The sequence below is a fragment of the Bemisia tabaci genome, unplaced genomic scaffold, assembly GCF_918797505.1.
Source record: "Bemisia tabaci unplaced genomic scaffold, PGI_BMITA_v3".
NCBI lineage: Eukaryota > Metazoa > Arthropoda > Insecta > Hemiptera > Aleyrodidae > Bemisia > Bemisia tabaci.
In genome coordinates this window covers 1-24,033 of record NW_027311804.1, presented here as the reverse complement: position 1 = coordinate 24,033, position 24,033 = coordinate 1, and the positions used below count along the sequence as shown (strand labels likewise).

The following is a 24,033-nucleotide window of genomic DNA, read 5'->3' as shown; positions in this document are numbered from 1 at the left end:
AGTGGCACGAGCTAATAGAAGAAGCCGGCTATAAAATTGTTGGCAACACTTTCAAATCTCAGGAGGTGTCTCTGAGAGGATATTTCACGAAAAAACTAATGAAACCTTTCTTGAAACTTCTTTGTTTCATATTTTTAAAAAAATAAACTTTCAAAGTTTCCGGATTTCGACCGACTTCTCCTATTCTGCCGTGCTAAGGAAGAACGCCGTATGAGCCTTCAGGCGTTGCCAAATTTCCTTCGATGTAAAACGAATTTACTTGGAAAATTGTTACAATTTTTCTTTAAATTTTTGAGGCAATTTTGTTCGCAATTTAATGTAAAATATCGGAAAATTTCAAGGAAAAATAAGCTTAATTTTCCTCAAAAATACATGTTTTATCCGGAGACATTGGGCAACTCTCGAATATTCATCCGGCGTTTTCCCTTAGCACGGCAGTATTGACTCGGTCCAACGATGTACACAATGGGAAGTTCGGAAATTAACTTCAGAACGAGATATCAACAAGTATTTTTTACATAGATCAAATGTAAGTTACACCATACAAATGACTTCATTTGTACTTCTGCTATGTAACCAATATTCATTGTAAAAATTTAAATCTTGTTTGAGAGTTGATTTCCAGACTTCCCGTAGTGTGATTCAGTTTCCTCGTGAAATTTTAAAATGTATTTTTCGCATTGTGCCTCAATTGAATCAGTGAGAACGAAAACACACCAACTCGGTAACTCGGAAATACTCAATTTCCATTAAAGACAGTTAATTTACATAAAGGTCATTGAAGTTAGCGCGTCTGTTCCAACTTGGACCTCTAAAGTGGCGATAAGTACTTGTCTTTCGGCAGCAAAAATCTTTTTTTTTAAACTAACTTCTTCACCTACTGTGCAGTTTTGTGTGTGTCTTAATTATTTTCATTCTTCCGAGTTGGTGTGTTTTCGTTCTCACTGATCCAATTTTAACCTCGTCTGGTAGTCCATTGTTGTGAAAATATTTGGGCAATTTTATCCTGCGCATTTTCGGTGGACGTTTTTTGTACTCCATAGATAATAATAAATCTTCGAAATGCGAAGATTTTGTCCATCCTATCTTACATAGCAAGGCTTGCATACAGTAAAATATCATGCGCAACTATTTTAACTCTCCGGAGATGAGTTTTGCTTTTATTTTTATTTGAAGGAGTTTTATGTGCGGTGCGCATTTGGATGTATTGCAATACGTCTGCATATCGAGAATAATAATCTGGGCGGTTGTCTTGATTGGACTATCATAATTTTCTCTTTCATACGGCATGAATACAAATATTTGACTCTTACCTGCGTTTCAAGTAATTGACATTAGTGGTGAAGGATTGCTTAAAATTTGCGAAAGACGAAATGTTGGTGTCTTAGCGGGAAGTTGGGGGAAGAAAGACGTGTCCGGGCGGACAGCGGCCGATTTTCAAATTTTTTGCGCAATCTGAAACAAAAGTTAAAAAATACCGTTTAGTAATAAAGACTTGAGCCGGAAAACCAAACTTTTTAGCGTCTTCAAACTTTTTGTGAATATACCGCAGATCATGAAAGTATACTCACAAAATTTCAAGGTTCAGTCGCCATGGTTTATGTTAAAAAAATTAAACATCAGAGAAAACAGGCAACGTCTTATGTAGTGAGGCTGATTAAGATTAAATGGACGTATTTCTGCCAAACGGAAGTATGTGCATTATGAGGTGAGCCCTGATATGCATATATTCTCATGGGTATCAGGGCTCATGTCTAAATGCACATAGTTCCGTTCGGCAGAAATACGTCCAAATTACCTAATATTAGGTGTAATAATAATGCTTTTATAAAGGCAATCACATGTCGTGCGACCTCAGGAAGTTCCCTCTAGCTTTTTCATCAGCCACGGAGTAATTTCCGTTTTTCTATGAGCTTGAAGTAAAGGACTCTTCCACACGAGCGCAGTTTGAGCGAATTAGTTCCACGAACTGGGGGTTCAGGTAGCTTTTAACGAGTTCGCCCGAAGTTCCTTAGACGGCGCTCTTGTGGACATGGCCTTAGTTCTATTTTTGAACAAGGACGGATTTAGGCGGAGCCGGAGAGATCTCGAGGATCCAGACTACCCCGCCCGACTGGGAATCAATTCCCGGTAACTTTGCCATTTTATCTCGGTAATTCTACCACAGTCGATAAAAAATATTGGCGTTTTTACCAAGGTCCAGTAAAATTACCGAGAAAGTTCAATAATTTTACCGAGATTTCTCGGTAAAATTACCAATTCCATAAATGGTAATTTTACCAAGAAAAAACTGGGATCAAATAGAACCCTGAATTCTTGGTAATTTTACCCTTTTCTCAGTAAATACACCAATATTTTTTTTTCAGTGCACTGTTCTAGATCGCTACTAGTATCGCCGCTAGTAAATCATGCGACCCAACGGTAAATACACCCCTTTTCGACCGAGGAGGGAAATGAACAGACACTCGGGCTCAAAGCGGAGGACGAGCTTTCAGGGCACCACTCAAGGGCGGAATACTCAAGCAATAAAAACAGGGGATGACGCGGGGGATGAGGCCCCTTCCACCGTGAGAGGGTCTTGAAATCCAGCGCCAGATGAAAGGATAAGGTCGCATTTCACGAGTGAATATGTCTTGCTCGGAGGATCACTCCGTCGTCATCTCTCGAGTTCCTGACACGTCGTTTTCACCTTTAACTCGGGGGGAGGGAGGGGGGGTGCCTTTGAAATCTTGAAGGGTTCGCCGAAAGGTCGAAGCTGTTTACTCTCTCTCTCTCTTTCCCGGAGATTCCCAGGCATCTTGCTCGGAGCCGTGCGACGGGAGGAAGATTAGATTTCACCGCTCAAAAATTGAAGAATTTTTTCTGGCGATGTTCCCCATCAAAAGTGGATATTGATGGCTACAGTTAAAAGTGCGTATTTCCGATTCCAATGTCGCCATTGGCGATTCTTGAAAGTTGGTTACTCTGTTTTTCCTCCATTTAATTGTATGTAAAACAATCAATCCTTACCGATATTTTTAATGAATTTCAAGGGAGGAACTACAGTGTTGCCCACTTGCAAAATTGCCACTTATGTCGCACACCTCTGCTAATGTTATATTTTTCAATCGAAACCAAGCAACAGTTTGTCTTGAAGCTTTGGATCATACGCTCTTGCACTTTTTAAAAATAATCACCATAAGGCTCGAAAATTTTCAATGGGAAGTCCAGCGGCGATTTTGCAAGTTGGCACCACGGTCTTCCCTCCATATTATCTATCGAAAATATCGATTTTGGCTGAGGTAAGGTGCCTCACAAAAAATCGATCGTCTAACTTACATGTGAATGCAGGGAAAACAGTGTCACTAATTTTCAAGAATCGCCAGTGCTTAAATGTACTTACTGGTTCCCTTTAGAAAATGCGAGGGTTTTGCTAAATCAGTGTGTGAAATTTGCATTTCAAGCAACTTCTCTGTTAGGCCAGCTTAAAATTGCTCTTGATACGACTTTTTTTCAAAATTTTCCGGAACACCCGTCGGAGCTGAAAAAGTCTCCCGAGCCCCCCTGTGGAGCTGGTGAAGTCCTTCATATTCCTCTTAATGGAGTACCCTTGTGTCCTTCCAAAACTTTTCTTAATGAGGTGCCCATTTTGGATCCATGCCAAAAGTTCCTAATTCTACCCATGACGTGAAAAGCGATTACAGCAAAATAAGGACTGGAGACATCTGCCAATTCGTCATTTTTTTGGCGTAAGGGCATACCTCAATTTCTGCATGAGCCCTAGAAAGCATGGATGTCTATGTAATACAGGTCTAACGAGGTAATTGGAATACGCCCCTACGCCAGATCAGCGACGAATTTAGTGGCTGCGCCCTTCTCGCGTCTGTGCAGAGTCGGGTTTGTAAAGAATTCCCTTTTCCTCTGATTTCCCGTTCATAGCCAACAAGATCCCTGTTAAATGTTCCGCCACAGAATTTCATCGTTGACGCAACACAAATCCACTTATTTTCGAACTGTATTCCTAGTACCTCAAAAAGATGTTCTGTCGCTTTAAACAGATTTCCGATTGACGCAACGAGAATTCCCGTTGCGGCATAGTGATGAGGACCATTTTTCTCAGTGAAAAATCTGAATTTTGAATTCCGAATGAGAGGTTTCTGACTGTGTTTTTATCCAGCTTCTAAAATAGACCCCGACTGCCGAAACGGAAGATGAATTTTTTCTTCCTCTTGCCATGATCCAAGCAGCCGAATTCACGCGCAATTAATCATAAGCTTCCAAAAATGCAAGTGAATCGCAACGGACTTAAATTAATCACGAGGGGGTCCTCTATATTTTGCCCTATTCAGCTCAGAAGTTCGAGACAACCAGCCGTAGTCGAGGGATTCAGCGGAGAAACGCTGAACGCTATTTTTAGCTCGGAGTATGGGGGTGGAAAGGGGCGTTCACCCCCTGTCCCCCTTTTCACCCCGACTTGCATGAAGTATTGCATAATTTGCCTCCACTAAAAGCAGCATAGTTTATGCGCCAGGCTTGGCGTGCCTGGAAAAGCACTAAAAAGTTATGCCATTGTTGCAGGATAGTGTCAGAAACCGAAAATTACTCGCTGGTTTCCACGCTGAAAGTTGAAGTGTTCTTTCCAGCCCTCTCATTAGTCAACGATGCGATCTCGGGCCATCAATTTTCGGCTTCCATTTTCAACGTGTAATCTAGGCTTAGGTTTAAACTGCTTTATAGCAAACAACCGTCTAAATATGGAATTTTTGATTTTAGCTAAAGCCCTGGTTTTGCCTTAAATTTCCAGTAAAATCGTGGAACGGTAGCGTGTTCAAGCAACTCAAATTTTCTTCTTTACAGATACTTATTTGGAATCTTGAAAAACTAATTCATCGGCTCAGCTCGAGGAAAATCGCTCAGTAGTTTTATCCACCATGGATTGAGGTGTGTGTTCCTATGGAGATCACCCATGAGCTCAAATGTGGGTTTCCTTTTTAACTGAATATAAACACGAAACCAGTGTTTTATCATAACTTTTTTGATGTCTTGATGTTCATTCTTTTCCGATGTAGTTTCACCTTTAATTTTCCCACGAAATATTCGGTTGATTGGCATCACCGCATCGTGTGAATGACAAGTAGGCCCTCCCCCAACCACCACCCGTTTCGAGGGTGCACCGTTATCTCGTCAGACGTGCTTTTCCCTCAGTGCTATGCAACTTTCATCAGGGCACACGCGTGTTGGGGTTTTCGAGATTTCCCTATGAGGCATAATTTCAGTTAAAGCAGTCAATGTTTGACCTATAACATGTCCAAAAACTCAGATTTTACAGGAGGCAAAAAAGTTTAAGCACGTAATGCAAAAATGGGCCTGTTGCAAACTTCAGCTGGAGTAAGAAGAACAGTTGTTTCTTCAAGAACATGGCTCAAAAATCACGATACACGCATCGAGAATGTCTAAAATACACTCCTAACACCCTCCTAATATTTAGTTCTAAATAATTTTAAAGCATAATACTAACGCACTTTTCAAATCGAGTTTTGTAAACTTCTGTATCGATCTTTTGTGTCCACTCAATTATTCTACCCAAATGTGGAGGATTTTAATCATGTTGAAATTAATTGAAATTCAACATGTCGACGGTGAAACTACCAAACCACGTATCTCGTTAGTGGTGTTTGAAAATCTACGCTCACATTTTATTTTTTTGAAGTAGACCAAATCAATATCATTCCTTGAAATTTTCACAGAATTTTCTCCGCACGAAGAGGAAAAATCACAGAAATTTTCAAGACTGGACGTTAAGTAGTTTTTCATTTAAAAAATAAAGTATGACAGGAAGTTTGCAACGTCGCAAACCGAGATACGTGGTTTGGTAGTTTCACCGTCGATGTGCTTTTTGATTATTTGATTATCCCTTTGAAGGCGACCATGAATTAAATGCATGTATTTTTTCTGTTACAGGTAAGTGTCATTTTCACGAAGACATTGTCAGTCGTAAGTTTTCGTTTGCATTCTTCTCTCATAAACTTACATTATCAATGGCCGTTCTTAATATTTAGTACTAAGTAAGTACTAATTAAAATCGCTTTGTAAAAAATTAATGTGGAAAAACCTGGTACAAACAGATTCACTAATATATTTTAAAACATTCTAAGTATAAGAAATTATTATATTTAATTAACACGATGTCATGTTTGATATGGTGCACCCCCTCACGATATGAATAATTTTAAAACTGGGGTGCTACGAGTTGATCAAAGTTTAATATATTTTTTTTCTTCCAAAAAATGTCTTCATAGCCGGAAATTATGAATGTTATTATAAAGAATGCGACAACTCTTGATAAATCTCTTATATTTCTCAACTGTTTGATTGATAAGGACAAGAAATTTACCATAAAACTGTTATGTAGTAATGATTTTACCCCAATACTTTAACACTCCAATGCTATTGTTCTTAATAGTCATGAACATGAACACTTCGGCCATCATTGCGTAATATTTGTAAAAATACACAATGACTGACAAAACCTATCTTTCCCCCTCCAAAACAACCATCATTGAAAATCCTCATTCACTTTCCCATCGTTGGCCCCACGAAAGTGATAGTAGCTAAGATAGGTGGTTAAAATGAATGCATTTTCCTCCAACTTTCTTCTCCTTCTTTCTCGTATTCTTTGTTTATGCTTTAAACCAAGGTTTTTCAAAAACGGGTCAAATCGTTGTCGAAAGATAAGACGAAAGTTTAAGTAGCCCAGCACTAACTAGAAAGCCAGTTACTGTGCATTGTGACTCTTACATGTGGATGTGCGTTTTAGTCAATCACCAGAAAGTTCGTCGGATCTCGCAAGTTAACGTCCTGTTTTACAAGTCCCACGTCGTTTGAAACCAGCAGCATTTCTAGGCGGTACATTGCTCAGAGTTTTTGTAAATACCACCAAAAATTCAGTCGAAGGTTTTTTCAATTTTGAGTGACTGTTTTCGAGCCATGGAGCCGAGTAACCTGTTTTTTGCAGTTATTACTTTGGGCACAATTTTGGGGACCTCCGCTCAAAACTCAACTGAATGCCAGATCTCAACTGCTTACTACAACATAACGCATGAATTCGATGGATATCGAGCTATCTTTCGACAAAGATTGTGCCGATACACGTCTACGTTCTCTTCCTCCAAGAATATGGGATACCGAACCTATCCCCGAAGAGTATCGTGAACTTTTCACTCATTACCTAATCAAAGTTTTTGTTGCTATCGGTTTTTCCGTGAAACAAATTTACTTAATAGCCGCCTTTTTTGTTGCATTAAAGAATGAACTCACCCCGATAGGTGAAGGTTTGCTTCATTGTATTATCATCTGCTACCTATATCGGGTAATCTCAAATTCAAATGACGAATGTGATTTGAAATTGCGCAAGTCTTAATCACTCGTCAAGTAGTACTAAAAGCCATGTTTAAAAGTTAAACATGCATCAATCCTACAAATAGGTTAGTGACGCGAGTACGACAATCACCATATCTAACTGGAAAAAGAAGTTTTTTTTTAGAAGTGTGTAACATCTATTGATACGAATGATTATTCAGTCTATAAAAAAATTGATTTAGTTTTATCTTTTTCATTAAACCAAATATGTTCAGTGTAAAATTGTAAATCTTATCCAAACACTTTTTTCTTTTGAGTATGACGCATGACACTATGTGTGAATCATTGTTAGTCTCCCGTAATTGAGGGGCTTGGAGGACAAGGCGCATAAGTGCAGTTTTTGCTATTTCAAGAAATGGGTGATTGAAGTTTCGAAATCACACAGATCCTTATGGGGAAAAAAAGTTCAAACTGGCTTAAAAATTTGAATTTGGGAGGGAATTTTCCACAGAATATGCATCAAGACTAGTTTTACTTGAAATCATTGATACCTCAATTTTTTCGAAAACTGCCTTTATGCGCCTTGTCCTTCAAGCCCTTCAATTATTCTTTCAATCGGCCTGTTGCAAACTTCAGCTAGAGCAAAAAGAAGAGTCGTTTCTCATTGAACATGACTCATAAATCACGATGAGCGCATCGGGAAAGTCTGAATTACACTCCTACCTTCACAATTTGCGTAAGAAATATGCGTGTTTTTAAGCTCCCCGCTACAAAAACGATACAATGGCACAGGTGAACATTTCGTGAGAAGAGTCGTACCATCCAAACCTTGCGCACTAGGATGCTACTCAGTATTTAACATGGCTGACGCTTCCGCGCGCAAATCGTGAAGAAGCACCATGGTCTTTGTCAATGCAAAGAAAACTGTCAATATTTAACACGCCGGTTGAGAAAAGCTAGTCTCGTTACGTGCGGTTTGGTGGGTTAGCGTCGGCCGTGTTGAATATTGCGTATAATGCGCAAGGATTGGAAGGAGTGTCTCTTCGAAATGTTCACCTATGCCGTCGTCTCATTTTTGAAGCGAGCGAGAAACTGAAAAACGCATATTGCTTACGTAGATTGTGAAATTAGGAGTGTATTTGAGACTTTCCCGAAGCGCTCAGCGTGATTTTTGAGTCATTTTTCAAAAGAGACGACTAGCTCTTTCTTTTGCTCAAGCTGAAGTCTGCATCAGGTCCATGATCAGATGAATGTCGTTAAGGTCAATTCTGCGAGTCCTACTTAGTTTGCATTGCAGGGCCGGATTTACCTATTTGCCGCCCATGGGCCGCCTGTATTTTGCCGCCCCCTTCTCATTCGTTTTGAAACATCGATGCAAACCATCAAGTGAATGTGCCGGAGGAGGACCGGTGCATAAGACACTTTTACTCGTGTTAGGCACATTTTTTGTGGAAGCCCTGTCAACTTTAGCAAAAGTTCACGGAACTTTGCGCGAAAGTTAAGTTCCGTGAACCTGATCTCTGTGTGGACAAGGCCTTTCATTTATAAGAAACGAACGAAACAATTATGAAAGAATAATCACGAATGTGGTTTAATAATTTTTTAATTCCCGCTGCCGCGCCGACCGCACTGTGTTTGGCGCAATGCGTGAAGTATTCATGCAGTCTTGTAGGCACTATGCGTTTCACGACGACTGCTGCTGACCGCACTACGTTTGACGCTATGCGTGAAGTATTCATGGAGTCTTGTAGGCGCTAATAAAGTGTTTCATGCTGACCGGCATTCTGAGGGCTTCTCCTTTTCATCTCAAGTCCTCGTCATCATTGCTCTCTGCGCCGCGCTGCTCCAGGCCAAATTGCGTGTTTGGTTTATCTCCCAACTAAATCAATGAAAGGTGCTGTCTCTTGTATCACCGAAAGACGAACAGATTAGAAATTACTATACTTTAACTCTCAGGAAATGAGAGATTTTGACGCCTTTTCTCGTTTGTAATTTTTTTCCAAATCCGATTTTTTTTGTTGATACCTACATTTGAAAAAATTGCAAAATTTGCCGCTCCCTTTTGCCGCCATGGGCCGCGGCACATGTGGCCACCCCCTAAGTCCGTCCCTGTTGCATTGAACGTATGAGCATCAATGTTTTGACTCGGCAGGTTCTCGCATAGAATGACATATAATATGGCGATCGGTGTTTCAAAAACAATTTCACCTGTTTAGAGTTTTCGCGAAATCTTTACCCAGATTATGATGATTCCTTTAAAAAAGTGTTCCACAAAAAACTTATTTTATTATTCTTTTTTTTGTACTTGCAAGGTTTCTTCATCGATTGACTTAGGCGCCCTATGACGTAGCCTGCGTGGCGAGGACTAGGGGGTCTGGACCCACCTTTCTCTAATAATTTATGGTGATTTCAGGATCATTTCATCCTTGGGACCCCTTCCTATTAGAAATTTTTGACCATGGACGCCTCCTGGGAGGGAAGGCGTCCCTACCTCCATGCAGAATTCAGGCTTTTTTCGCTCATGCAAGAGCGTATGAGACTTCCAATGCTGCTAAGATTGTGCAACGCAGTTCTTTAGTTGTAAGTAACTTATCCGACAATTCTGCCATGAATTTTTCCCTGAATCTGCTCCGAGTTTTTCCTCACTATTGTAAGGAGGTAAGTCGACTGTGAATGAATTCATCTGCCGCAAACGCTATCAACAATTGCACAATCTTAACAGCACTGCAAGTCTCTTAAGTCTTTTTACCGAAAAAGTCCCTAATCATAGACGTCCAATATTTCCTCGTTTAGTGGAAACTTGGGGTGATATTTTCCTTATCAGAAAATTTACATTTTACGGTTGAATGATAAAAGGGATGGAGAGATAACGAGCTGATTCAACTGCAACGTTACTCAAAGCTCATTAAATCTTTAATTCAAATGGAAAATCATCCGGCTCGGGCCGCCCTCGACGGTTTCCTCGGGACGTAAATAAAATTAGAAGCGTCAAATTAAACCGAAAGCTCCCAGGAAAGTTTTCCAGCGGAGTCGCCTCCTTCGACGAGACGAATTCTTTTCGAGGAAAACCTTGGTCTCCTGTTACACCCTCGCTATGACATTATCTCCGCTAAATTTATCTCCTCCTAGGGGTTGAGGAGGGTTGCCAAATTGTAATAAAATGAACTTATCGATGGCCCAAGTACAAAACCACACATCCCCTTCACTGGAAAAAAAAACACATTGGATCTAGAGTCCAGACTCTTAAAAACATCGACAAGAAAAAATACTGTTGATTCAATCAGATTTAAGCTTAAATCAAGAACCCAGCCTCTTAATTTGAGCGGATTTCCTTTTGATTTAAGCTTTAATCTGATTGAATCAAGACTCCTTTTTCTTGTCAATGTTTTCAAGAGTCCGGACTCTAGATCCAATGTGTTTTTTTTTCCCAGTGTTTGCAATATTTCAGAATCTCCGCTCCTGCACGCAAAAAAAAAAACAAGTCGGTGCGGATAACAGAACCTTCTGTTCACGGGGCTCCTGCGGTTTCTTTGTTATACTTAGAGAATTTTTCTGTTGTGAGAACAGAACCTAAGCTGTGAGCACAGAGTACTCTGTCTTCTGTCTTGTAAAACGAAAACTTCTGAAACTGTTACAAAGAAAGTGCGGAAGCCTTGTGAACAGAGCTATTTTTTTCAAAGTATTTTATTTTAAATGAGGAAAAATCCAACTTCATTGCTTGAAATATGCTGAATATTCTGCTAACAAAGAAGAAACATCAATGGAGTGTTTCTTCAGTGATTTGAATCGTATGATCAGATCCTCGTAATCATTAATTCAGTCAGTGTGACAGCGAAGAGTGTGTCCACCTTCAATGTAAATTTTTACCGATGTTATTAACAGGGAGGTTTGCTCCCTCTTCAGGGACGGGGGGTAAAAAAAATGTCCACCAAGGTAAGAAAAAGACTCTGTCTGACTTCATCAACTCTAAAGAGTGTTTTACGATTATCTCGTCGTGGCACAAGAAACGTATGAAATAGTTGTCAATCCTATTCGTAAACGGGATTTTGACAGTTTTTGAAATTCAAATCGCGTTGTTTGAAGAGAAGGCCACCAAGTCGAACAAACTTAAGTAAGAAAAAACCACTATTCCGTCCATATGCGAAAGGTCAGCCGAAAAGTATACAAGTTCGCCCTTTTTAAAGCTTCTCAACCGAGCGAAGACTATTCATCAAATCAGTGAATAAGCACACCCGTCTGGCATGCTCTTTGCTTCAAATGAATGAGCTACACAGCTTCAGAGTGAAAGTGCTAATGGAAGCAAAAAAGAAATCCAAGGAGGAAGCCGCAGCATTAAAAGGGATAAAAATAAGTGCAACATGGAAATTACTGAAATCGCAGTAAGAGTGGTGTAGAAGCAGAACTTTTAAAGCAGTTACGCGCGACATCGGGATCACCGTTGGGAAACTTTTTTACACGGCGATTAGCAAGATTTATGCGTCTCAGAAAGCGAAATTTCACCGAGCTTGCGCTAATCCCTGATTCTGTTCTTTCTTTATTTCTTTCACTTCCGACCGAATTCACTCAGTCGTCACGTATAGTTTTACGCATTTTTTGACCGTCTGCCCCCGATCGCTTAACGTGCATGGTTTCTCGATTTTGGCGTAAAAATATCAGCTACGTAGGTAAAAATCAACTTTGCTATACGAACGTTAATAATTTTATGAGAGCCGTTGAAATCACAAAAATACCGCAAAAAACCAAAAATACATATTTGATCTATGCTCTTCACATCATCAATTGGATCGCGTGCAGAAAGGAATTAAGCCACATCCGCCATTGTCCGATTTCATTAAGCAATTTAATGTTTTACCAGAAAACGGTTGCGCGGTTTTTTGTGCGATTCACAGTGGCGTGGTGTGCTTTGCGATACATCGATTGATTATAACCATTTAAACCTATGGAAAAGAATCGATTATTAGTAATAATCGATTCTTTACCACAGCTCAAATAGAGAAATAACGATAGTCGATCATTCACGCCTCGCCACTGGTGATTCATGTGAATTTTCTTCGTAGTACGAAGCAAATTCCATAAAAATTTCGAAGAAATCCGCACACATACGTTCTCTTGTAGGAAATGCAATTGCTCGGTTAAATTTAGCAAAAACTGATGTGGCTTCATTCCTTTCTGCTAAACGCGGTCCAATTTTTCCCATCGCGGGAAAAAGAAAATAGGAAAAAAAGGGGGAAACAAACATTGTAATGTGGATCCTAGGAACGCACACGTAGTACATTTATGTGGTACTTCTAGCACGTCATATGGTGAACACGCTTTATAACTAATCGAAAACATCCCTTATATTCAACCTTTTTCCGACAATATTGGACCTCTATTTCCTTCTTCCGTTCACTACATCCGATTGTAGTCTCCGGGCAAAACACACCATCAGGAAAAATGGAGATGTTGCATGTGTGAGGAATTTGCGATTTGACTGTTGATTCTTATGTATAAGTTCGCGAGAAACACGATGGTGCCACTGGTTTTCTCTGAAATCAACTCCCAAGCTCAAAAAAAGCTCTCAAGTTGAGGCCAAAATGGAGGGGATATCCCACGCTATCCTGAGAGTCCACCTCTACATCAAGACACACTCTCCATGCAAAGATAGGGAGCAAATACATTAGCAGTGATGACGTGTTTCCAATTTTAGAGTCTCCAAATAAAGTGGCAGCCCTGTCAATGTATTTGCTCCCTATCTTTGCATGGAGAGTTTGTCTTGATGTAGAGGTGGACTCTCAGGATAGCGTGGGATATCCCCTCCATTTTGGCCTCAACTTGAGAGCTTTTTTTGAGCTTGGGAGTGGATTTCAGAGAAAACCAGTGGCACCATCATCGTGTTTCTCGCGAACTTTTACATAAGAATCAACAGTCAAATCGCAAATTCCTCACACGTATGCAACATCTCCATTGTGCAGAGCTATTTTTCTCCGCAACTGGATTTATTACGCACAGGTTTCGCCGCAATTTTGAGTTTTCCCCTCTTCGTTCATCTATACAGCCTCCTTTAAATTTTCAGTGAGCAAACGGCACTGCATGGTCGGACAGGCCTCATTCACCCGACAACGAGGTAAGTCATGTCGGGTGAAGTAATAGCTAAATTATCCCTTACGCGAGGCGGTGGGGGTAATGAAAATTGGTGTCACAAATTGGGACGGAGGTACTCGCGGGGTTGCCGCTTTTTCAGCCCTTTAAACGCGACCCTCCCGCCCGCCGGACGAGGGATTCCCGTCTGGAAATGGCAACGCTGCTAATCTTGGCCCGAAGATACCTGTTCTCGTCCCGTGATTCAATTCATTTAGTCGTTAAGACAAGGCGAGGCTCTATATAGTTACAGCGCCTCCACCAGCCTCGACAAGTAGCGCCCCTAAGCCACTGCGCTAAGCGGGCTTGCGGGTTGCTTCTCGATGTTTTGTACACTGAAAAACAATTCTCGGCGTTTTTACCAAGGTCCGTTGGTACCTTTACCATCTCACTTTTTTTACCATTTATTGGTAATTTTACCAAGACAGACTGGTAAGCTTACATAAAAACCGGTATTTTTACTGTTTTCTTCAGGTAAGAATACCACTTTTATTGGTAATCGATTCCCGGTAACTTTGCCATTTTATCTCGGTAATTCTACCACAGTCGATAAAAAATATTGGCGTTTTTACCAAAGTCCAGTAAAATTACCGAGAAAGTTCAATAATTTTACCGAGATTTCTCGGTAAAATTACCAATTCCATAAATGGTAATTTTACGAAGAAAAAACTGGGATCAAATAGAACCCTGAATTCTTGGTAATTTTACCCTTTTCTCAGTAAATACACCAATTTTTTTTTTTCAAAGTAGGAGCTGTTTTAAGCCCGCGCCAGCTTTTTACTCCTTCCCTGTCGCCCAAAGAAAAACTGATGTTGAAATGTTTTTTTTTTTTCAATATATTTATACATCGCTCACAAAATTTTGTAAATATCTCCGAAACGCTTGCGCAAACTCTGCTACTTATTGTGTCCAGCGGGCCGATTATTGAAATTTATAGAGAAAGCTATAGACAAAGAAGACAAAAAGGATATGGAGGGATCCTATTGGTGGAAACGGGTGGTTGCAATGGACAAAGGCAGTAGGTAATAGACTAAAGGCAACCCACGAGAAACCCGATGGTTAGTCCATCTTTTCCTCCCTTAGTCTAAAAGGACCACACATTTCAACCAATAGCTTTCTCACAGAGAAGTAAAATCACGAAAGTTTTCCAGAATTGACGCGGAGTAGTTCTCCACTGAAAAAATTAAGTAAGACAGAAAGCCTACAACGTCGCTGACTAATATACGTGGTTTGAAAGTTTCGCCATGGATAAGCGTTACAATGTCGTTAAAATGCTGCAACTTTGAAGGTAATTTGCAGCAAACGAATGTATACAAGGCCAGGGTGGCAAAATTTTATGAAAAATAAAATATTGAAATTTCACGTGAAATTTTTCATGAAATTTCAACAATGTAAGAAAGATATCCGAAAATACCGGTTCCTTTTCATGTTTCGCACACTTCGAAAATTGTGACTTTCTTCTATTTTTGTGTGTTTGAGTGCGGGTTGCATACTCTACCCCCTGAAAAATATGAAATATTTCTCAGCCTCGTGAACTTTCATCGAATATTTCACTGAAATTTCCAATCTTTCATTTCTTTCTTACGTTTCATGCCACCCTGCACAAAGTACAAGGCCAATTACTTTTGCGAGACAATGAGTAAATGACGAATATTTTCGAGGGTAGAAGTAGGGTTGGGTTTTTATTTCGCTTAGCTACGTTTCATGAATCAAGCCGCTCATCCTTAGCAACGTTGTGAAGCTAATGAGTTCTTGCTGAAAGAACTCCTCAAGTGCCTGGAGTTGCAGCGTCTGTCGCTAATTTGTGACGAAAAGATGTTAGCGTGTGACGTCCGGTGGAACGAGGGCGTGGTGGGTTCTTATTCTCGCGCGTCAACCCCCGAGGTGTATTTTCTCTCCGTATTCGTGCAAGGGATGTTTTTATTTTATTTTATTTTATTTTTTTTTTGTGACACGCAAATTCCTATAATTTCAATCAATCAACAGTGAGAGCCACCATACGAAGTTACATATCGATGATAACGTTAAACATTAGATCTTTATGGAAAACTTTTGGAACAATTAAAGTCTGGCTGTCCTCGGGAAAAGGGTCTTCAGATCATGAAGTCCGAATTTCAAATAGCGATTTCGTCAGTTAAGTCGGAAATCATTTGAGATTATGTCGCGAAATTCGATTAAGTATTGACTCGTTCTAAAAAGGGTTAGTAGCCAATCAGAGAAAACAAGGAAACCCAAAAAGCACGTAATGGATGCACTTAGGAGGGTATATCATGGTGAACATAGGTGATTTTGCGGAATTCCCTGAAATAGGGCCCTGTTTTAGGCAAAACAATTTAAAGCGAAGGAAACTGGACTTTCTAACAGAGTCGAGTGCAATTTGCAATTTTTCTGCATTGATGATTTCAATTTTGAATCCGATCGTTCTTAGCATGGCAGTTGGGCTTAGTTTATTGTTGATTTATGGCGTAAACTTGCAGTATGATCCGTGTTTCAAATGCCGAACACGGCAGACTAAAACTTAAATTTGCTTTTCTCAAATAAACCATCCTTTTAAATTTTACTGCACATTTCAAATCATTGTAATTCCAGTTTGGTTAAACATTTTTGGTTGTCATTCGTCATTTTCCAGACAGAAGATTGTACCAAAATTGCAAGGTTGCAAAATTGACTCGAACAATTCAATTTTTTATCAAACTGTCACGCTGTGTCATTTGTCCAAAATTTGCTGTGTCTGCGTGTGAATAGAAAAGAATTTCAATGATTTTTTTTTTTGTTGAAAATGATTTCCATGTCCATGTAAAAACAGAATGACAACGTCAAAACGTAATTCGGTTCTTGCGTCTAGAGGACGACGTTTAGTTTTATGACTCGACAACTGAGAAATTTCACGTGAAATTTTTCATGAAATTTCAACAATTTAAGAAAGATATCCGAAAATACCGGTTCCTTTTCGTGTTTCGCACACTCTGAAAATTGTAACTTTCTTCTATTTTTGTGTGTTTGAGTGCGGGTTGCATACTCTACCCTCTGAAAAATATGAAATATCTCACAGCCTCGTGAAATTTCATTAAATATTTCACTGAAATTTCCAATCTTCAATTTTTCTCTTACGTTTCATGCCAGCTAGCCTGCACAAAGTACAAGGCCAATTACTTTTGCGGGACAATGAGTAAATGACGAATATTTTCGAGGGTAAAAGTAGAGTTGGGTTTTTATTTCGCTTCTCTACGTTGAAATTCACTGAGATTCAAACGCGACGGATTGGAACTTTAAATAAATTGATCTTAAACCGTAAAATTCAAATTATCATTATTTCGGTTCCGTTTGACAATTTGGGGTCAAAATTCTCGGAAAACGCTTCTTAAAGCAGTGACGTCGATGTCTCCGTTTCAAGATTTTCCGGACAAGGGTTCCCCCTGCGAGCGGTCACAATTCGCCGTTCTTCCCACGACAGATCGTAACTGAATTTCGATGTTGCCAAATTTTCTTTCCCAAATTGTATTTTTACCAGGAGAACTTTGGGCACTTCTAATAAAAATTTCACCGATTTTTCTTCTGATTTCATGCAAAAATCAGAAACATTTTTGATAAAAATTGTACCGATGCATTTTCGTAAAAAATCGAGTTGCTTGTGTCAATTCTGCGACCCTGGCACGGAGTTCACTAGAAATAAAAGTCGCTAGGATCTAGAGTCCAGACTCTGAAAAACGTTGACAAGAAAAAATACTCTTGATTCAATCGGACTTTTGTGCTTGAGTCAAAAGGAAATCCGCCCACATCAAGAGGCTCGGCTCTTCGATTCACGGAAAAATCGGATTGAACCAAGAGTATTTTTTCTGGTCGATGTTATTAAGAGTCTTGACTCAAGACCCAAGCGACTTTTTTTCCAGTGCTACATTCCATCGTCCGGAAAAACGAGGAATTTCGTATCGTGAAATAGAGAGCGACCCCACCCCGCCTTCCATGGGGCGTCGAAGAGGGTCCCAAAGCGGGCCATGCTCCGGGAGCCGGATCGATAAGCCATCGACCTAGGCATAACACTCTTTTTGATTTACCTCTGACACGGTAATCCTGGGTCCTTGCACGGAGCACGCACGGAAAAATCCACAAAGGCGAGGCGAGGGAAAAACGGCCGAGCACGACACAGACCACTTGAGCAGGGAGTCAGACTAGGAGTAAATCGATGGCAGCGCTGCGCCCGGCGTGGTTTCGGGCCCTGGCGGCCGGGCGGCGAACTACGGGGGGTGGACGAGGACGTAGCCTAGTTACGTTACGGTAATGGGCGGTGAGGTGCGGGAGTCGACTCGAGAGTCTTCCCCTTTCTTCCCGAAACTTGAATGGCGAGAGGGGAGTAACAAAATCCATACTGCATTGTACGCATCCTGCCGCTCCGCCGCGGGGGGCGGGGGGGGGGGGAGGGGGGGGGCGAGGAGTTTCGAGTCGGTGGCGAATCCCTTTCGTCCCGGATTTTTAGCGCCGCGCGACGGGTTCGTCGCACTCGATCGCATGCATACCCACGCTGCCGTGCTGAGGAAGAACGGCGTATGAACCCTCAGGCGTTGCCAGATTTCCTTCGGTAAATCATGAATTTTCGAGAAAATTTGTAAACATTTTTCTTCCAATTTTCCCCAAAATTTTGTTCGCAATTTTACCTACAGTTCTTGTAAGTTTTTTGGAAAAATATTCATAACTTCCCCCCAAAAATAAACATTTTATCGAAGGAAATGTGGCAACTCGCGAATGTTCGTACGGCGTTTTTCCTTAGCACGGCAGTAAGGAAGAACGCCGTAAGAACATTCGAGAGTTGCCACATTTCCTTCGATAAAATGTTCATTTTCGAGGAGACTGAAGAATTTTCTCCCTTGAAATTTTCAGGACTTTACGGTGGAATTGCGAGCAACATTATCTGAAAAACTGATAGAAAAATATTTCTAAGTTGACCAGGAAATTCGTGTTTTATCAAGGGAAATTTGGGCACACCTGAAAGTTCATACGGCGTTCTTCTATAGCACGGTAGCATGCTCGGAGGAAAATACAGTAAGCCCGGCTCGGGACGGAAGCTTGCGTTAGCGACCGGGGAAACTGCGCGCAGATGCGGAAAATTTAAAGAGGCTCGTGACAAAAAATGTAGACTGAGCGGTGAGGAATGAATTGCAGATTTTATTGATGTAATGTGTATATAAACAATGAACGAATTTGGACTTGCAAATACCTGTTACTGAAGGTAAATGACGCGTAGGACACAATGCGGACAATTAAAACGCGAAAAAAGGACTCGGAAACTGAGAAGTACGCAGTTCAAAAAGCGAAACTTTTCCGCAAATTTAAGATGCTCCAGTTTCGAGCCAAACTCAATGAGTCAGCCGGCACCAATCAGAAGCTAGCACGGGTCTCTACGACTTCCGTCAAATGTCTTTCTACTCCTCGTATTTGAAAACAGTGGGAAAGTGGAAACTATGTCTTCAGAACGAAACAATTGAATCTCATTCAATGTTATCTGTATAGTTGAAAAACAACAATTCCTCATTGAAATAAGCTTTATTTTAACAAAAATCGATGGAAAATGAGAGGAGATAGCGATCAACAACTGCCGTAGTACATCTTATCCAGCAATTTTTCGCCATTCCGGCACGTTTGAAATTCCCTCGAGTCTTTGGATATTTTGAAGACGGGCTAGTCTCGGAATTTGGCTCAGAAAATGCGCAATTAACCGCCACGTAATCTACTCACCTCAGGGTCGGACTGGCTCGCATCTGAGGGCGCAGACCCTTGGCTGATTAAAGGGGCGTAATGTAATATTTCCTGATGGGGCATCCCCTTCGTGGAGAGGGGTTCAGAAAATTTTGGCAAAACAGCACAAGTTTACGCTATTTTCAGGTTCAAAGTTTATTAATCGTACAGAGTAAAAATTGTAAATTTGAACGTATTGAAGTAACCTACAGACTTCTGAAATTAAAGAAAACAAAAAAAAAATTAAAACCACTGGATGCATCCAAGCACCATTATTTCCACAAGAACCGTGTCAGTGCTGTGGTTTACACGAGCTTAAGACGTGGGGTCTAAAAATCCATCCTAAAAAAGAATCAGGCAAGAACCTGAAAAAAGAAGAAAGAACGAGTATCAACACAGCCGACGACAAGAAAGACGTATTCGGGCCTCTTTTTTAACTTTTCTCCCGAATCTGAGAGACACCTCATTGGCAGCATATAGCAGGGCATTGAGAACTCACGCTTCGCGTCATCGCGCCTTCAATTTTTCAGATGCAGCACGGACGTCCATCAAGTACGAATAGTTGTATCTCTGCGCCGTCGTTAACGTGCATCCTTTCCCTCGCCTTTATTTCCATATTGTGTTTGTTTCCGTTTGTCTTATTTGTAATGTTGCTTTAAACTAGAGCAGAGCATTGCGAGTTCAGGACTCACGCCATCGCGTCTTACATTTTTCATATGCAATGTGGACATCCATTTTGCGAGAATAGTTGTATCGCTTTTACACTTCAGATGTCTCTTACTTTTGAATTTCGAAATAAATTAAGGTTAAGTTTGCCCGAGATATGCTATGATATGTCCAAATCAATAGTCATTTTGAAAAGGAAGAAATATGTTTAAAGGTCTCTCATAGAGGTCTATAAAGTGTGCGTATGTCTAAAAATCGGACCGGATATCGCTTTCTACGGGAGTTACAAATAGAGAATGAAGGAGGGGGATGATAAAGCGCCTGTATGTCAACAAAAAAGGTGCCAATTTCACAGAAAAGTTTTTACGCTCCAGAAAGTAGTTCTTGGACCTCTGTTCACCACTATGCGTAAAAGCACCTCTCTTCACTCCTAACTCTCTCTTTTTCCGTTCATTTAAGAAATTTTTCGCATATATTCTCGGTCGTAATTTTTTTTCTCAACTTATTTTGCTATCTGTCAGAGGGGCGCGTTTTTGGCGCGCCAAGAGGGCGTATCTGCCAATGGCAGATTGGCCTTATGGCCAGTCCGAGCCTGACTCCCCTAGCACTTTCAGAGTAGTGATTAAAAACACACAAGGTTTAATGACTCATTATCGTGCGATTTTACCCGTTCTAAGTTTATGAAATCGCCTCTGTATCTTACATTTAACAGATTCATCCCTTACGTAAAAAAAAACAACCTTCAAATTTGAAGCGCCTTGCTGTAAATTTCTTTCCCGCAGGTGGGCGGATTTTGTGCGGATTTTTCATAATTATAGCTATGTGTTTCATAAAGACTACTTTTTTTTAATAAGTTTACATTTTTTATAAATCACATATATCTTATCATCTGCTTAATTCACGAGCGTGTGGACATCTCATTTTGAGGGATGCACCCGCATCGGGACATAGGAGGAGGGGTCAAAATTTTAGTGCCGTGACCAGGATTCGAACCTGGGTTACTGCGGCCACAACGCAGGGTCCTAACCACTAGACGATCACGGCTCGATATCAGATGGCGGTGAAGTCAGAAAAAGTAAACAAAATTTGATTGTTTCTGAGCTGCTGCTGTGCTGATTTTCACAGTCGGCTGACCGCAGCAACCCAGCGCACAGTGTGTCAAAACCCCAATCTAGCTGCTCAAAACTCCACTTATATCAAGTCGACAAATGGTGTTATTTACGGTCAGAGTGGGTCCATAGGCACCCACTGGTTACGTATCTATCATGGTTATCACCAAAATAAATATTTTGGTCCCCAAAATTATAGGGATTGCGGCCGGTAAACGTCCCGCCTCAATCTCGCCACCAGGAGTGGTGCCACTATATTGCTTTTTTTAGAGTACTTCGTGGCGAAAAAGTGTCATTTCTGGATGAAACAAGATGCCAAAGGCCAGAGATAGGAAATATGACCGTTGATTTCTCCAAAATCATTATTTAAGTATTATAATTGCTCATTGAAAGCAGTGCACAAGACCGTTTACTTTTCCTGGCTTAAGTAGAGCCGCAAAAGTGACGAACCACACGGAACGGCATGAAACTTATATGAGAGTGTTCAGAAAACTATCCAGATGTAATATATCTTTAGCTTTACTGCAACCTTCCGGCGTTATGCGATCTCCCCCTACAGCCCACAGGCTGTCACAGGTCAATTGAGACGGGGGCAGCATCTCACCACGCGCGCTCGGTTCCCTGAATCGGATGAACTTTATCATGAGGCTTTTCCACAAAACAAGTAAGAACGTAACAAGTTTCTTGTATGATTTGAAACGAATTGAAAACTAAGAAACAATATTATTTTCCTAATAATTAACAGCAATATAATTAATATTTGCTTCAGGTATTCCTTCACTACCCAATGTACCAGGTTGGGACAAATTTCAGGGTCGCAAAAAATTCCTATTTCACAGTGTTGGAAATTGTTGCAACATTACGAACACCAAAGTTTAATCCGTATCAATTAAATTGCAATTTAAGATGTATTTCAGGTTGCAAATTTTCAGAGCAGATGTGAGCAGATTAATGATTATTATTACACGAAGACAAAACCGCACTCTTTTCTTGAAGTGGTGTGAATTTTCCTGATTGTAAAAAACTGTACCTAGCTGAATGGGGAAAAATGTTGATTGGTTGAAGTCGAAATGAACTAAAGCGCAACTTTTTCGTGCATTGTGCTATTTGGAGTAGTATTGTCCTAGAGCAGACTTTCTTATTTATTTCTAATGAAGGGATAAGAGACCTACCGAGAAAGCACGCCGATTGATCGCCGAGAAAACCCAGGGCCTCATCGGGGCGGGAGCGCTTTTATGTGCTTTCTAAGAGTAATTTCAACGATTCAGTTCAGCCGACGACGCTACCACGCTTTAAAGAAATTTTTTTGAGTCTGAAAAGAATATAGTGTTTCATGCAATATTTGCGTTGATGGGGAGTGCTCCTTCCCTTTTTTTACCAGAATTGTAAAACTCAGGTATATTAACATTAATATATAACTATACTGTTTCCTTCATTCATGTGATTCCTGCAAATCCTCACATTCTTAGTGTTTTCATTACTGAAGAAGAATTCAAAATGTTAAAAAAGTTAATAATATTGATTACAGGAAAATTGGAAGAATGCTCTTTTATCGTTACAACGAATTCAGTGTTTATAGTTGAGGAAATTAGCTTAAAATTACACCACACATAATATGGATTTTCGAAATTTTCCGGGGGAGGGGCTCAGAAAAATAATTATCATCCCTAGAACCTCGAGCTAGGCCGACACGCCCCCGAACAACTCGGAATGTGTGAGCCTTACTTTCAGAGTTTTGAGATGCTCCTATAATTAAAATCAGCGTGCAGTCGAACATTATTATCCTCTGGACTCGTTGAAAATTTATGAGGAGGCTGAATTTGACCGTATACTGATTCAAGATTGGAATCAGGATTTACCAGAATGCTGCCATGCGAAATAGAGGAAAGCCGTATGAGGCTTTCGACGTTATTAAAGAACCTCCCAAAAAAGGGCCTTTTTTGGCCCCTTTTCTGAAACTCGGGATTTCATTCAAATGCGGCCGAAACGAAACCTTATGATGACCTAAGACTCCAGTAAAAATTATAGCTTGAGTATACGTTTGGTTTTGGAGATACATCGTTGCAAAATTTGCATATTTAAGCTTTAAGAATATTCATATTTTCAAATATTATCATCCGAAAACCAACATCAGAGTGAACTTTACAATCTAAAACAAAGCGTAAATAAAGCATAATGATAAAAAAAGCCTCCATTAAAAGTTTTCATCCCTCATCAGACATCAGCCCTCGACATTTTTCCTGGATATATGTATGACACCCATTGACGTCCTCTTTAACTAGCATAAATAATAATTTCGAGAGTTTAAAGTTGTTAGCTTGGCATCGCTGTATCACCACCTATCAAAGTATCCCTGTTTAAATACAAACATAGAGCTACAAATGACACATTTGGTAGATTTCATGCTTCAAATTCTGAAGAAGATCCACGAAAGTCGCTTTTTAAACGTAGAACTTAGAAATATAAACATTATTAAAGAGCAAATGTATAAACTTAGCAACGCTGTATCAATAAATCTATACTTACGCTCGCGGTAAGGCCTATATGGAAGACACTTATCATATTACAAAGTTACATCTAAACACCATACTCAGATCTTTTGGCGATCAATAAGTTCCTTTTTTCATTGAGAAACTTACAAAAGTGAGCAATTTTTATAGGTCTTCGAAGTCAACTATGCAAAGTTGTATCAAGAGAATCAGCAGTATTACCGTATCAATAGGAATATGGATTTAAAGATAAGACTGACTGCAGGTAAAATGTCACAAAATAACATGGAGTTGTTTTTTAAAGTAAGATACTTGAAAATATGCGAATTTTTAAAGCTTAAATATGCAAACTTTGCAACGCTGTATCTTGGAAACCAGACGTATACTCAAGCTAAAATTTTTACTGGAGGCTTGTATCATCATAAAGTTTCATTTTAGCCGCATACGAATGAAATCCCCGAGTTTCAAAAAAGGGGCCACTTTTTGGGAGGCTCTTTCCCTTGATGAAATACGAATTTTCGAAGAAATCTGTGAATATTTCTCCTCCCGTTTTTCAGAGATCTACGCAATCAGATCTAAAT

General features: G+C 40.2%; 1 protein-coding gene and 1 non-coding gene across 2 annotated transcripts in view; both read right to left on the bottom strand.

Annotated features, from left to right (window-relative positions):
• The window catches only part of LOC109042825 (synapsin), a gene marked incomplete at its 3' end in the record, with an annotated part of 46,130 nt that extends 28,425 nt beyond the window's left edge, over positions 1-17,705 (bottom strand). The window contains 2 exon segments of the mRNA XM_072305997.1: positions 1,314-1,455; positions 17,514-17,705.
• A 3,121-nt stretch (positions 17,706-20,826) lies between these two features.
• On the bottom strand, positions 20,827-20,898 carry TRNAH-GUG (transfer RNA histidin (anticodon GUG)). The gene has a single exon. It is a non-coding gene; the product is annotated as a tRNA-His (tRNA).
• Between the last annotated feature and the right edge of the window lie 3,135 nt (positions 20,899-24,033).